The sequence below is a fragment of the Passer montanus genome, unplaced genomic scaffold (assembly GCF_014805655.1).
Source record: "Passer montanus isolate IOZ18808 unplaced genomic scaffold, ASM1480565v1 scaffold18, whole genome shotgun sequence".
Lineage (NCBI taxonomy): Eukaryota > Metazoa > Chordata > Aves > Passeriformes > Passeridae > Passer > Passer montanus.
The window spans coordinates 5,731,311-5,746,969 of record NW_024365381.1 but is presented as its reverse complement, the minus strand read 5'-3'; the positions used below and the strand labels follow the sequence as shown (position 1 = coordinate 5,746,969).

Here is a 15,659-nt window from a genome sequence, read left to right as displayed (position 1 = left end):
CCAAAGTGCAGTGCTAATTATCAGATAAGCTTTCCACAGAAAAATATTTCTTCAGCTTTTTTGTTATTTAGATATTTACATAGCATACTTACAAGGGAGAAAGTGGTTATTTTAACCACCACAACTCTGTTCAAATTTCTATTCTTGAATATAAAATAGGAAGTCGTTTATATTCAGAAATTAATCATAAACTGAAATATTAAAGTGAAAGACAATAGGCCATCTCTTCTTCAGGTACCTGGAAATTTTAGAAAATACCACCTAGAAAGTATTAAGTGGAACTAAAAAAAAGTTTTTATACTACTTTTCTGTGAGAAATTGTTCAGGGTAATGCTGTGTGGTTCTTTCTAATTCCAGTGGATATCCATCTGACCTTGTATTTGAGAAATAGTACTCCTGTTTGTTCTGTCTACTGCTTTTTATTGTTTAGTCGTTCTCCCTCTTCTTTCAGTTTTCTCTGTATCAATATTTCCTTTTTTGTAACATGGGAATGATACTGGAAGTGTAAAAGTTGTTGGAAGATTGAGAAAACTTGGCTTGATGGAAACAATGTGGTTCTAATGTATAGAATTGAATTAAATATATAGAATTGAATTTATGGTTCATCTGATTGGTCTGAATTTGGGAGTCTTTTACTTAGATGACCAGGACAGGTATTCAGCTGTTGGCAAGTTGATGTTACTCTTAGATTTTTATTATAAGTTATATGCTTGCTATATTTAATTTTACCCAAACAAATATTTTTCCTTCTAATGACTGTAATCATCTGTGGCAAAACATATGCTTAAATAAAAAAAAGAAAACTGAATTAACAAAAGCTCCAGATTCTACTGCTTGTAGAGGAATTAGGTCATGCTTTCTTGAAATTTGAATAGGAAAGACAAACTGGCTTAGAGCCCATGTAAATTGTTACTCTTGTTACTGTGATATTTTGGGTGGTAGTGTCATCAGCATGTTGATGGTTTGTTTGCTAAGTCAAATTTTTAAAGACCAGATTCTGCAGTTCATCAGTTGCTCCAGCGTCTGGCAGAGGGATTTGAATGAAAACAAACCGCTGGTGATTCAGCTGGGATGAGATGGAAGCAGTGCTTTTAAAGGAAACAGGCAAAGACTGTGTTTGCATGTTAAGGCTAGGTTGAGTCTGCAGTAAAGTTATAGGTGTGCTGAAGAGATTGGCAGGTTGGTTTCTTTCAGCTGCTCAGGGATGCCCAGAAAGCAGTGATAAGTTGCACATGATGGATCGCTTAGATTGGCTGTTCTGAGGACTTGTTCTAAAGCATTGTGCACAGAAATGAAATTATAGAGTCGCCTACTTGTGAAGCAAGGTGCTGTTCATGAGTTGTGATGATACAGTTACAGGAGTAAGGTTCATATTCAATGTTGATCTTACTGCTGGGGTTTGTGGGGTTTTATATGAATATGAATGTGGCAATACAGCAAAACTTCTAAATTCACAATCTTCTCTCTGACAGTAGTAGGTAACTTCAAAGTGCATGTGTATACTGGCATTTCCCCTCATGCCCCTCCACATCCAAAATTCCCTTCCAGCCACCAATAATTTAGACATTTCTTGACCCCCTTTTAACAAGTCGGCTTCTTAAAAATAAGTTATAATGCAGGTTAATCATCTGCATTATTTAAATTGACTTATCTAAACCAAAAACCCTATTTCTTACCGCAGTGTCTTGTCCTGACTACGAAGAAAATTCTTGATCTCCGAATAGGTTCAAAAATTGTGTGTGGCCAGGGATGTTTGTGATTCTAGTCTTCCTCTACTGATATTGCTTTATCCATATCTTAAAAAATGCTGAAGTGATTTGTTTTATTAACTTTCAGTCAATAATTTCTGTTAGTGTTTAAATTTCTGTAATTAAGGGTTGAATCTACCAAAACAATAGGAATGTATATAAAAACAATAATAAGAGGATGAATTATTAGCTAAGTATTCATTTAGCACAGCTTTATTTTAGGCTTACACAAAATACATGTTCATATCCAAAGATAAATTTGTCAGCATTCATCTTTGTACTTCTAGCATGGTACATGAATATATACATATATTTTGAGGTAGCATGTTTGTTTTTTTCATTTGTCATGGTAAAATAGGATTTAAGTATGACTGAAAACTTGAAAGTTGGAATACAGTAATCTTTTTTGCAGTTCTGCACTGTGTCTTTGATTTACTTTCTTCATCACCATGCACTATGACAACTATGATAGGAAGGTAGGGATATAGAGGGAGAGTATTCCTGTCTTTTTGATCTTTTCTCACCTCCTTGTCATGTTTTTCCTCATTGTTCTTGTTGCCTAGTGGAAGCAAGAAATTCAGGCTTAATTTGGCCTACGCAGCAGACATCACAATGACTCACAGCAGCTTGGAGGAGTAGCTAACTCCCTCCTGAGGCTCATAGTCTGGCTTGATGTGTGGGAAAGGAACTGAAAAGCAAATGGACATAACAAGGAACACGTGTGTGAGGCTGGCTAGGTCTGTTAGGAGTATTAGAATTAAAGAAGTTAGGGATACAACTGAGCACCAGGCTTTCTTCATGCATTTGATAACTGCTTGTGCAGTCATAATATTGTCTCCTGCAGTATCCGAATCTTGAGTTGTTAATTTTTAATTGAATGGATGATGTTGCAATATTTTGGTTTAATTTATGTTTTCTTAATTCTTTAATGCGTGTGTTTCCATAGAGCAAGTGACTCTGTTGTCAACTGGCTCTCTGTAATTAGCACAAGCTGCTTGCATGATTCTCTAGAGAAACTGGAACTTCTTTGAAGTGTGTCTAAAATAGCTGAAGTCCAGAAAGTCTGTACTACATCTGTGTCCTGGAAGAGTAGAAAAAGGGTACTTTAGTTTGTAGTTAGTCCATGGAATCAAAGACATTTCTGTGCATATATTTTTGGTCCTAAATTTATGTTCCTCTGCTTTCATTTTAAGGGGTTTTTTTTTGTTTTTCCTCCGTAATTCTTGGAGAGACTTCCCACATTTTTGAGCATTAACTCTGACAGAAGGGTAGATATGTCAGCCATTATGTGTGGTGAAAATATCTAGCCAGATAGAGGAGACAAATTCATGTCTATACTGAAGAAATTAGTCTGTGATACTACATCACATTGAATCCACATATAATGAGTATCTCAACTACTGTGTATGACTTGGTCAGCACTTGCAAACACCTGTCCCAGAAAAGGAGTTCAGGCATGGGTTCTGCAGCTCCTGAAACTACTTATGTTTGAAGAACAGTCTCCACATTAAGGTGGTATGGATATACAGATTCTGTTATTCCTATTAACAGTACCATTTTAGCCTTCAGGATCAAACTAGTTCTCTTATATGCAACAGAGGGAGTTTAGTCTTTTGCTTAGCAAAACAGAAATATAAAAAGTAATGAGAGAGAGAGGTATTTGACATTCCTGCAGGAAAAAATGTTTAAAAAGCCACTTGGAAAATTAATTCATTCAGTGAGTTTTTTTTCATTTTTTCATTCAGTGTTTTCTTTTAAATTCAAATTTAAAACATTTAAAAACTTAATTTTCTCACAGTCTGTCTGTTCATCATCTTTAAATCTGCAGTGAGGTAATGCTGTCTCCATGATGCCACAATTTCTAGAACAGTCTGTGAGGATGTAAGCACAATTTCAGGGTAAATTAGAAAATCAGGAGGTGTATAACACAGGTCTTATTAGACAGAAAATACCTGCATAAATGGTGAATGAAATACAAAATAGTGGCAGAGGTTTATTGCTAAATCTCAAATAAATCAAATCCTTGATCCCCTATACTCTTAGCTCCCAGCAAGAAAATCACTTTATGGCCATGATGTAGGGCCATATGCCCTAAATGCAGGGAATAACCAGCTTATGTGAGAGAAAGAGTGGCATGATAGTTGGAACAAAAAGATGAGAGATAAGAGCATGATTTCTTATCGGTCTTTAACATAAGCTTCCTTTGTGGCCTTGAAAAGTTTGTCTTTAACAGAAAGACAATGTTTGCTGTTAAGTGTCTTGAAGAAAATTGTTGTGACAGTGGCTACCAACAGTTGGTTTCATCCTAAGTAAAAGAAAAAGAACAAAATATTAGTAATTTAGGTTTATTTCATTTCAGTGTGGTGTTAGTTCTAATCTAGTTAGTTAGATACTGTTATAAATTTTACTGTAGGGAATTAGATCAAGCAGCAGTATAGCAAACAGGATATTTTGCATTGCTTCAAGGTAGTGCTTTTGTGATTGAATCACTGATCAATTTGATGTGACCTCAGAGTGCAAAAAGTTTTTGTGAATTATTTTACTACATTTTACTGCATTTATTGTGTAGCATGATAGGTGCATGTAATTTGGTGTTTCATAATCAGACAGATACACTTGTGTGTTTTTGAGAAGCTGAGGGTATTATTACAAGCCAGATTTTGGTAACCATACTCTAGAATAACATATTGGTAACCATATTCTAGAATAACAATGACAATTTTCCCCCTTACTTATGATAGCTAAAGCTATGATTTGATGGATTCAGAAGGTATTGGGCAAAGATTTACATTGAAAATACTAACAAAAACCATGCTCCAAAACAATCAATCAACAAAAATACCCTTTGCTTTTCCCTCCCCACCTCAGCTGACAGTCATTCATACTGTGCCTCTTGAGACAGGAACAAAAAGATAGGCACCTGTGGATGAAGAATATTTGTTTTTAAGATGTTTGTGTTCCATTTTCAGTCCTTTTGCTACTTTCTGGAATGGCTTCAGGAAAGTTTTGGGAACCTTTCCAAGTTTCAGTTTATCCATCCGTAAAATTAGTATAAGAATTCTGACCTATTTTTCAAGTAAAATTCCTTTTCTGTTTATAGGCTCTTAGCATTAGATAGAGATGCAGAATAGGAAAGAATATTGACTTTTCAAATTTAAATCTAAAGAACAAAGCCCAGACCAACCTCACAGTTCCAGAATGGTAACTGTATCTAAGGCCATGGGATAAAATGTCCATGCCTTCACATAAGCTTTATATTTTTACAAGGTGAGAGGGAAGAAGAATTATGCTCCAGTTTTTCAATAAAAATCGTTGCTTTATTTTTGTATTGCAGACTCTGTGTAGAAATGCAGTAATTTTAGGAGACCTACTGTTTTTGAGTCTGGGTGCATGTTTTGCAGCAGGTGCATAACAAGGACAGGTTTTGCAGAATCCAAAGCCATGTCTAGGTACACATACATGTGTAGCCACGGATACTAGCATGCTTAAGATTCACATACAGAACAGCTTTAGTCCACTTGAAGTAGAAAGCTGATTTCTAAGTTTAATATTTTCCTAGTGCGAAGATTAATCTGTTGCCTGAATATAATGAAGGCAAATTGTGTGAATTATTTCTTTTACTGTAGTTTTAATTTTTAAATATAGACTGCACTATGCACCTGAGCAATCCAATTTTGCCAAGACCCAAAAGTCACAGGGTTTTACGAGATGATTCTTGTTATATAATTGAAACACAATGAAAGAGCCATTGTGTACACAAGAAGATTGACTTTGTATTTTATTTCCATGGTTCTATTTTGAAATATATAAAGCCCTTTGTGTAACAGAAATGCCTCTGGGTTTTACTGAATTCCCTTTCCTGTTCTTCATTCTTGCTGTTCACTTGTTGTGATGCTTTCTGAAAATTTGCACCTGCATTTAGAGCTGCTGTTTGGATTTCTTTTTAGATAAATTCAATATTAGCCTTGCCAGGTTTGCTCCCTGTGCTATGGCACAGACATGTACTCTGTAATAAATCTGTTCCTCAAGTGTGCTGTTAAAAGAGTTACTTGTTTACCATGTTGCTTTGGTGAGCGTGCTCCTGTAAGAGATTGGTTTTGTAAATATGAAGTAGGACGTTTATTGAGAAAGAATTCGTGTTCAATGTCCCCAGCAGCAGTACCTCTAGTGTTGCCTTTCTGGGAGGGTGAAATGACAAGTGAAACTATTCATCTCTGCTATCAGGTAAATGAGCTGTAACTGTAACCCCGCACAGCTGAGGAATGGTCAGGCAGATAAGTTACTCAGGTGACTGCTTTTGAATAGTGCTTTATACTGCTTTGCAATCAGAAAGAGGAGTAACTATTTTCCTCATTTCCATCACAGACCATCAAGGGGGTGCTGGCTTTTTCATAGGAAGCTGTTTTTTTGAGGATACAGTTCTATTATTCTTGGGGAATTCTGTGGCTATTTTTAAGATGCTTCATGTCCTGCAGTAGGTTTACTCTGGTGTCTGTATTATTTAAATATCTGGACAGTATTTGGATACTGGACTATTGGATTGTTTTGGGCTATTTATTTTCCACAAGTCCCTCTTCATTCAGATCCTTTTCTCATGTCTGCCATATTTTCACCATACCAGAATCTTTAAGGTGCTGAGAATTTTTGAAATTTTAGGTTTGGAGAGTTCTTCCTTGTCTTAAAAATGAAACAAAAAAAAATCCCAAAATCAAAACAAAAATTAAGCTCAAGTGAAGGATGTCTCATTTCCCAGTTTGTGCATTCGGCATCCTTACCTGTAAGGAATTATGGGTCTGTGAAAGAGTTCAAGTTCAGTGGTAACTAAAGAAGAGAGGGTGGATAGGAATAGATGGAATGGGATTGAGGGAAGGAGGATTAGAATCATGCTTTCAAACAACATGCAGTATTATTTTATCCAATCCTCTATTCCTAAAGAGTGGGTAATTTTGTGAATTTCTTTGAGCATAAATAAATTTTAATTTCCTAGTTGTAAAAGGATGCTTAAATGTGGCTCTGCTCTATAAAAACCAGTCCAAGACGGAACGAATTAGATTTTGGAAGTTGCTCGTGTGTATTTTTATTGAAGGAAAAGCCTGAAAATTTGCTACTGTTTTATGACTGTAGCCTGAGAAAGCCTGGAAGGTCGCATCTGTAAAAATAAACAAAATGTAGTTAAAAAGGTGTAGCTGTGGTGAGTAGGTTCCCTTCTGACACCCGGTGGTTAAAGATGAGAACTGCATGGGGAAATAGAGGAGGAAACAAATGCTGTAGTAAAGGGGAGTGTTGAAAATGGGACCAAGGGTTACCACACAGGGAGAAAACATTAAGAAACCCTCACTATTCTGAAATTTAATGAATCAGTACAATTATAAGTTAATGATTTTCTCTATACTACAGGGTATGGTACACTTCAATAAAGGTAGAAACTTGTACTAAAGTTTTCTAGCTTTTGTTCTCTAATTACCTTTAAATTGTGTTAACATTATTTTGCATGTTTCCACACAACAAGTTTAATATGTATGGCTTTTTACAAAAATGAGTGTACTGACCAGAAGTGGCTGTGCATGTCATTTAACTTCAAAGCTTCTACTTTCTACATGAAGTTTTGAGATTATGACAAAGAAGTTTCCTAAATTGCTGTGTAAAGTTTGAGGAGTAACCCATATACTTGAAATGTGAATTATGGAGATTTCTGTGGGAAAGGTTTTCATGTAAGATTTTATTTAAAATTATTTAAGTAGGTAAGTTGTTTTATTACCAAAGAAGAAAAGGTATTTCTTGCATTGCACAGTTGTGAACACAATAGAATAATACTGAATAATATTTGAATATGTGTATTTGCTTTTTGCAACCGTTTTGAAAAATGAAAATTTCCTTTTGAAACATTGTGACCCATCCTATCCAGCATTTCTGGGGTTGTAGGTCGAATTTTCAGGTCACCAGATTGACCAGTGAATGCTTGTATCTTTTATTTTAGAAATGTTGAAGAGTGGAGCACTGTCAGTATTATAAGATTTTCATGAGCATGTATTGAGTACATTTGTAAACATTGTTGTTGCTTTGTGTTCAGAAAAGTTCTGTGTGTGATGATAAAACTGAGCATACATTAGACATTTTGATTATGTAAGTTGTCCAAAACATCCAAATTTTATTTCATGTTGTTTTCTCTGCATTAGGAAAAGCACACGTGCTTTAGTGTGTATTTTCTTTGCAAAACAGTGAAGCATGCCTTATACTTTACTAATCATGAGGAATATTTTTTGATTTTATGTTTCATTTCTGCCACCTGGTGGCATATTTTGTCTGTCACATATGTCAGCAATATCAGTCACTGCTATTGCACAGTCTAAAACTTTCTTTTTTAAAAGCATGTTTTGGAAATGAAAAACAAAATGAGGAATTCTTCAAAGTGTTCCCACCCCAAACTTCTGTCTTCTAATCAGATTATATGGAATTAATCTCTCAGAAAAGTCTAAGCTTTCTGATCTGCTTTGGTCTCCCTCTCTTACCACACAACATGAAAATACAATAATGAGAGAGCATGATTGTTATTTCCAATTGTAAGTCTTGAGGAATGAATAAAATCAGCATATGGTGTTCTGTGTATATATCAAGCTGAGAGCTTTACAGAAATATTTCTAAGTGTATTGGGTTTGTGTGGCCACTTTTTGGTAGTGTGGTGTACAGAGATGCCTTTGTTTTCATAGTGTTACTGCATGTGGCCCATGGTTAACCAAGGAGCATCCATGAGATATTTTTACATGGTAGAAATCTATTTAAGTACTTGCTATTTGATTTTGGTTTTATTTGATAGGCTGAGCTACTGTTTAGCAGCATTTCAGAAATTCAGCAGTTCACAAGCAGTTAATAATTTTTTGCAAGACAAAATAGCATAAGGGGGAGTTTATAATTGGCTTACAAATACAGCTCAGTTATATATTTTAGTAATTAATGAAAAGCAGGGGGTGTGCAAGACTCCCTGCTAGAATATGAAGCTAATGGGTGTAAAATACAAGTTCTCTGAGTGAAGCTTAAATACAATCTTACTTATGCTTTTGTCTCTAGCTCACCTAAAGCTTTACAAGGAGGGACCACCAGGTGGGTGGAACACTGTAATGTTGTCTGTCTCTGTCTAGTTTTTGGTCTCTTTTGTTACCATAAAGGTAGTACTTATCTTTCCTTGATGGGGAATAGAAGTGGTAAAGGCTGAGTCTGCTATATCTACCACTGTTAAGAACTAAAAATTTGGTAAGATTACAGAAGTTCTATAAGACATCAGGAATTGTTTTCATAATACTATCTTGTGGTACTTCAGTTAAGTCAAGCTTAAGACATTTTGAACAAATGCTCATGACTCTGAAGCTCCTTTTAAGCAGCTCTTTTGAATTATCAAGTTGTAGAATCATAGAATAGTTTGGGTTGGAAGGGCCTGTAAAGATCATCTAGTTCCAGCTCCCCTGTTAGGGCCAGGGACATTTCCCACTAGACTAGATAGCTCAATCTCATTCAACTGGCCTTATCACTTTTGCAGTTGTTTGCTGAAGTAACTGGCAATACTGAATAATGCATGTTTCAAAGCATTTATATTTTTCTGCATATGTTTATTCATTGGGTAATTTCCTGTTGTCGTGCTTTTCACAGAATTACAAAATAGCAATCTGCTGACTTAAAACTTTGTAAGGGTTAAGATTTGGTTTTGTTTGGGTTTTTTTCTTGATTTTTTTTTTTTTTTGTGATTGAGTTAGGAATACTAGACATTGGTGAGGATTCAGTGTGATTATCTTATAAGATTTAAAAACAAACCTTATGACCAGGATAAACTCTTCTTACATTATGTCAGTGAAGAACTACTTCTTAATTCTATGACAAAACACCATTTAGATGATGATGTGAGTAGACATCATATTAGAAGAAATAAATCCAAAGTACTTTGAACCCCTTCTGTTCCCTTTGAAGTTTCATAATGACAGTCCAATCATGTTTGTCACAGCTACACGGATACTTCATAGGAAATAAGACAGTGTTAAGACGATTTTGCATTAATTAAAGCAACTTGTATTGGAACTTGTTAGAATTTCCCTGCACATGCCATTAGTGATCTTAGGTTAGGGAAGTTATATTGTCTGTATAGACTGCCATTAACTTAGGAACTTAGGAACATGGACTTAGTCTGGTCTGAGACACCTTTCTCCCTCACAACTCAATTGCAAGCATTTTCTATTTCCTTCGTGTAGTAGTTTCACCCAGGACCCTAATGTTATTTGATACCACCTGACATCATTGTTAGGAGTGGGAGGAAAGGGACTCCAGCTTCTGGTCAAAAAAGCATGGCAGGAGAGGGGTAGCCATGCTCCATTGTTCATTGTCTCAGGGTCTGGGGTGAGCATTTTTGCATGTGAATCAACCTCTGTCTTGTATACTTCTGTTATTAATATTGTTGCCATTACTGTTCATTTTCTTATCTCATTGCTGTTTCCAGTAAACTGTTCATATCTCAACCTGTCTTAATTTCTGATATCTCCAATTTGCAACTCCATCCTGCTTCACCGGGAAGCAAGAGGGGAAAGAGGAACAAGGGCTCTTCCTCACAGGACTCTGATGGCGGTACAGAGTTTTGTAGAAACACTTAGGTACTTACAGGCCACTTGTGTTATTTCCTGCCTGCTGGGAAACCAGGTAAATGGGCAAATTGTATTTGCCTGTCCCATAAAAATCTCATGTTTTTCCCTTCATCCTAATGAAACAGATAAGTCAACAACATCTTAGACTTGTTTGTGGAACAGAAAAAGAAAATCCTACCATTTATCTCTTCCTATATAACTTCTTGAACACAGTTAACAACACTGATCGTACAGATACATAGTTCACATTTTGAAGATCATCTGAATTTGTAGCTAAAAGGATTAGAGGTGTACTTATTTGGGAATTCAATGTGTTATAAAGAAATCAGCTGAAACTGTCCACTCAATATCATTAGCACTTCAATATTGTAACTCAGATTTCCTTGTAGAAACTGTAGACCCAAATGGGCTCACAGAAATTACGGGTATGTTGCCTGGAGACCATGTTTATCCTAAAAGGTCAGGAAAAATAATAAAGCTGAGTAGTTGGGGCAATAAATATTGATGGACTTGTTCATATTCAGATACCAAAAGCCTATGAATACTGGAATATTCTGCTGGTTGAGATACTTGGGTTTTATGATTGTTAAGGGTAGATTCAAGCAGTCTTGTGTTATACATTTTTTTTTACAAGATTATCTTTCAGGGCCAAAATTTTAGAAAATGTACTGCTTTAAAAATTAGCCAAATATATTGAATATATCTTCCTTTGTTTCAAGTTATTTTGTGTTTAAATTTAAAACTCATGAAGTACAATAACTATTGAAAAGATTGTGCTTTTTGTATAACTTAGGATAAGCAGCTTTTCTTATTGCATTATTTTTTCCCTATATGCAAGTTTTGGTATCTGTCAGCATTCTAGGTTCTGAGTACTTTTTAATTTAAAAATTGCTGTTCAAGAGAACATGGATAAAACTTCTGGTGTCACACCTATATACTCCTAATGTTCTCTGTGTATTTGTACAGTTTTCACTCTAGCAGATGTTGATGTCTAAAAGGGTATAGGCATTTGTCCGCTGTTTCACAATGCACGATACTCTGTTGTTTCACACAGTAGATGTTTGTGATTCTATAACAAATTCCATGTCTGATGCTGTACAGCACTTTAAGCTCTTTGTTCACATCGTGTCCATCTTCCTTATTCAACCAGTTTGAACTGTTTCGGGTTGTTGCTTTAGTTTTTTTATCGTGCTTCAACAAAAATTCTTTTATGTGTTCACATACTATGTTTGATGAAACTACAGGACACAGAGTTACTTCCTCCTTGCACTTGGTAGTTAGTTAAAACACAATTTTATTTCCTTCTTGCCGCCCATTACTTGGGTAGATGTTAATTCCAGGCTTTAACTGTGGTATTTCAAATGTTGTAGTACCTAATGATAAAAGAAATAATGTATTTTCCTGATGGAGTGGTATCGTTTTAGTCAATGTTATCTTTATATGATCCATATTGACAACATACTTTAAAATCATGGAGCAGACTGATAGCAAACATGACAGTTAGGGAAGGAACGTTATCCTGTTTACACTGGTTCTGTCTTTGCAATGTTCAATGCTAAAGTAATCTTTTTAAAATCAGATAAAATACTAATTGGAGTCACTTCTTCCTGCAGTTGCATGTAGGCAGAACCAAATATAGCATGACTGGAAGTTATGATACTTTCTAATATTGATTCTATCAACGGATGGCGGAACAGGATCATGACAATTATGTAATTCATCACTTCAAAAATTGTCTTTTGTTTTTTCCCAAGACCCTTATAAGAACATACAGTTGAACAAGGAAATGTGAAATATGTATGTTACTATCAAAAACCATTGAGCAAGCTATTCATTAGGAAATAGTAAGACAAAAAACTGTATTAAAATAAAAGTTTATGTTAAAAACTAATGAGATAGCAAGTTCATACCTAGAATAAAACAATAGCATTGAACTGGAAAAGTAAGACTTGAGAATTTGCAGCTTATACAAAGTTAGTAGAAGTAGGGAAAACCTGAATGCAAATTTAGCACTCTCTCATCAAAATGTTATCTGTTGGCTATGGAAAAAGATGTGAGTAAATGGAAATTTAAGTTTCACAGTAAGTAGTTTGTTTTGTTTTTTTTACAATGAATAATTTATTTATGTTTCCAACAACAACACAGAAAAAGCAAACTTTGCATTTTCATGTCACTGTATATCTTTAGTCATCACTGAGATCTCTATACAGCTTCCTGTGTACTTTACCAACTTTCAGATTACTTTCAAAAATGTTTTAGTGAAACATTTTACAATTACATGATATTATGTTGCTAGCTATCAGCAAATGTAACAAATATTTGTTTAAGACTTGTTAATGTATTTCTGCTTCACCTTACTATCTTAGAAAAAAATATCAGTTTTATGAAAGTTTGCTTTAGCTTCAGTAGGTTATAATTATTGATTGCAAGTAGCATCAGGTTGCAAAAGTAAAGTATATGTGCAAATGGGCAACAGCTTACATGATCTATTGTATTTTTATTGGGATGGCATACTCTCAAAACAAAGGAAAAAGTAGTAAATTAGTAGTAGTAAATAAAAACTGAGACTCCGAGATGTTTGGAGTGGAATCTGTGCAATGTGATTGTTTACTTTTTTGCTTGAATGCCCTTTGTAAAGGAGTGACTTTTTAAATTATTTTCTCAGTAACAAAATCCCAATTTGCATGTGGTAAGTTTTTAGGATAGGTGTACTTAGCACTTGCAATCTCATTTTTATCCGATTTGTCTCAAAAGTCATTAAGAGTAAATATCTGCTTAAGGGGAAGCTAAATTTATGCCCCACAGCCACTGTCTTCTTGCAGGCAGATTGGAGACCAGGCAAGTACAACAGGACATTTGTACAATCAACCTTCTGTTACGTGTCATAATAAAAGAATTTAAAGCTTCAGCAAATTGACATTGATGTGTTTGAGTGTGTCCAGGGCAGCAAAGCTGGTGAAGGATCTGGAATATAAGTCCTACCAGAAGCAGCCAGTGGAGGTGGGGTTGTTTAGTCTGGGGAAAAGAAGGCTCAGGGGAGACCTTATTGCCCATTACCTGCAAGAAGGGAATGGCCAGGGGTTGGTGTCTTCTCCCGGTCTGCTAGCGATGGCATAAGTTGAAGTGGCCTCAAGTTGCATCAAGGGAGGTTCACTTTGGGTATTAGGAAAGAGTAGTTAAGCACTGAAACAGTCACCATCCCTGGAAGTATTAAAATAATAAGTAGATGTGGCACTTCTTGATACGGTTTAATGGTCATGGAGATACTTGCTCAAAGGTTGGTCTTGATGTTGGAGGTCTTTCCCAACCTTAATGATTCTTTGATTTTATGAAAATGCAACCCCCCTGACATTGCACAAACTAGGTAAAGAGTCACCTTGTGACGCAAGGATCGGCTTGGACCTATAATGTAGGGTGTAAAAATGAGAGAGCCAGGTGGTGCATGGTATCAGGATCAGTGTGAGCACACACTGAAACACAGAAAGGTCTGGCTAAACATCAGGAAATGATTTCTCACTGTGAAGGTGACTGAGAAACTAGCACAAGTTGCCCAGAGAGGGTGAGGAAGGTGAAGATTCCTGGAAGAATTTGAAAGCCATTTGGACATGGTCCTGGACAACCAGCTCTGGGAGAGGTGGGGGTGCAGACCAGACAGCCTCCAGAGGTCCCCTCCAGCCTCAGCCATTCTGTGGTTGATGATTAGAAGCTTTTCTTCAGTCTGGAAGGTCCCTAAGGTAGGGCAGCACAAGGAAGTGGGAGGTGCTGCAGTTCAGCTGCAGCTTTGTGTCTGGGCTGGCGCTGAGAGCTGCCCTCAGGTGTTCATGTGTCTTAGCTAACAAGTTACAGTGGTTATGTGAGAATTAGGCTGGCTACAGAGCCATATCAGATTTCTTCAACTCTGGCACTGTTAATTTTTAACGCAGACAAATCACTCAGTGATAGGTTGGTATTTCTGGATTTTATGTATAGTCTACATGAAATTTTATTTAGTTAAATGAAATTTAAGAATTTAGTAGTTTATAAAGCCTGACTTATATTTTGTTCCTTGTATAGTTCCTTCTGTTAAAATGTCGTTATTGTTTCTTTGCTGTTTTGATTTTTACCACTTTAAGCAGCATCCCAACACCGCTGAATAATTAAACTTCATTATTCTGTTGCCAGTATATTAAGGAACTGATTTTTGAAATTGCATGAATGAAATTATTTTTGCTAGTCAAATTCTTCAGCATTTTAATGCATCTGATTGCCATCTCTGTATACAGGCTGTTTTCTTAAATGTTAACTATCCGTGTACAATTGTCCTAAATTAAGGTGACCTCACAAAACAGAAAAGGAATGGTCATGAGTTACTTTATATTATGCAAGACCATATTACTGTCATGTGATTTTCATTATAATATCTTGTACAGAAAAATAAACATTTGCTTGAGAATTAAAGTACTTTGCTGGGTGTTAGCTTCTATCCAATAGTTAGTTTCTTCTAGTTAAAAATAATAAAATTAGAAGCTTATGCTGTTGAATGTCAGTTTATATCATAGTAGACAATCTATTAAATCTGTTACACTATATCAGTTTATGATGCACTTGCTTTTTGGCAGTAGCCTTGCTTTAAGAAATTAATTTTTATTATTTATTCTCATAGCTTAGTACTTTCTAAGCATAATTTTAAAGAATAAGTAAATAGTAAAAGAATTGCTGCTCTCTGTCTTACTTCTGCTTTAGAACAAAGCCTAAACAAAACAATCTCTAGAGCTTGTTTCAGAGCTTTCAGCTAGAAGCAATGAAAAACATGTGCCAACAATGACAGATACTTAATTGTTAAAAAAAAATTTACATTCTTGTGCTGTGTTAGATTTCATTCACAGAGGTTTTTCCATCATTCTCTAATTGCACGAACATTTGTGCCAAGATAAAAAAATAAGCGACAGAGGCTTGGGAGTGAGTAGACATGGTGAAAAATCTGCTTCTGGTGCTAGTGCAGGTCTGTGTCATCATAGGTGAATTATGACTCTCTCACCCAAATCTCAAAGAATTTTAATCATTGGGCAATCCCACATAGAAAGTAGATCTTTTGTTGAGATAGATCTGTATCCTTCTGTTAGCTAAACTAAGAACTGATTGTTAGGAGCATTTTCAAAGCCTGTTATTTGCTTCAGTTATCATGTGACCTTAAAGAGCTAACCTTCAAGTTAGGACATTCATAAGGTGCATGCCCTGCAAACTGAGTGCTTAAGGCGGCTGAGGTGCCAGAAGGGTCACAACTTTTTCTGGGGACCTGAGGCAACAGTTT

At 35.7% G+C, this 15,659-nt stretch overlaps 1 protein-coding gene across 5 annotated transcripts in view; it reads left to right on the top strand.

Moving 5' to 3' along the window:
- FMN1 (formin 1) overlaps nucleotides 1–15,659 on the top strand; it is a 179,249-nt gene that overhangs the window by 53,331 nt on the left and 110,259 nt on the right. The window lies entirely within an intron of this gene.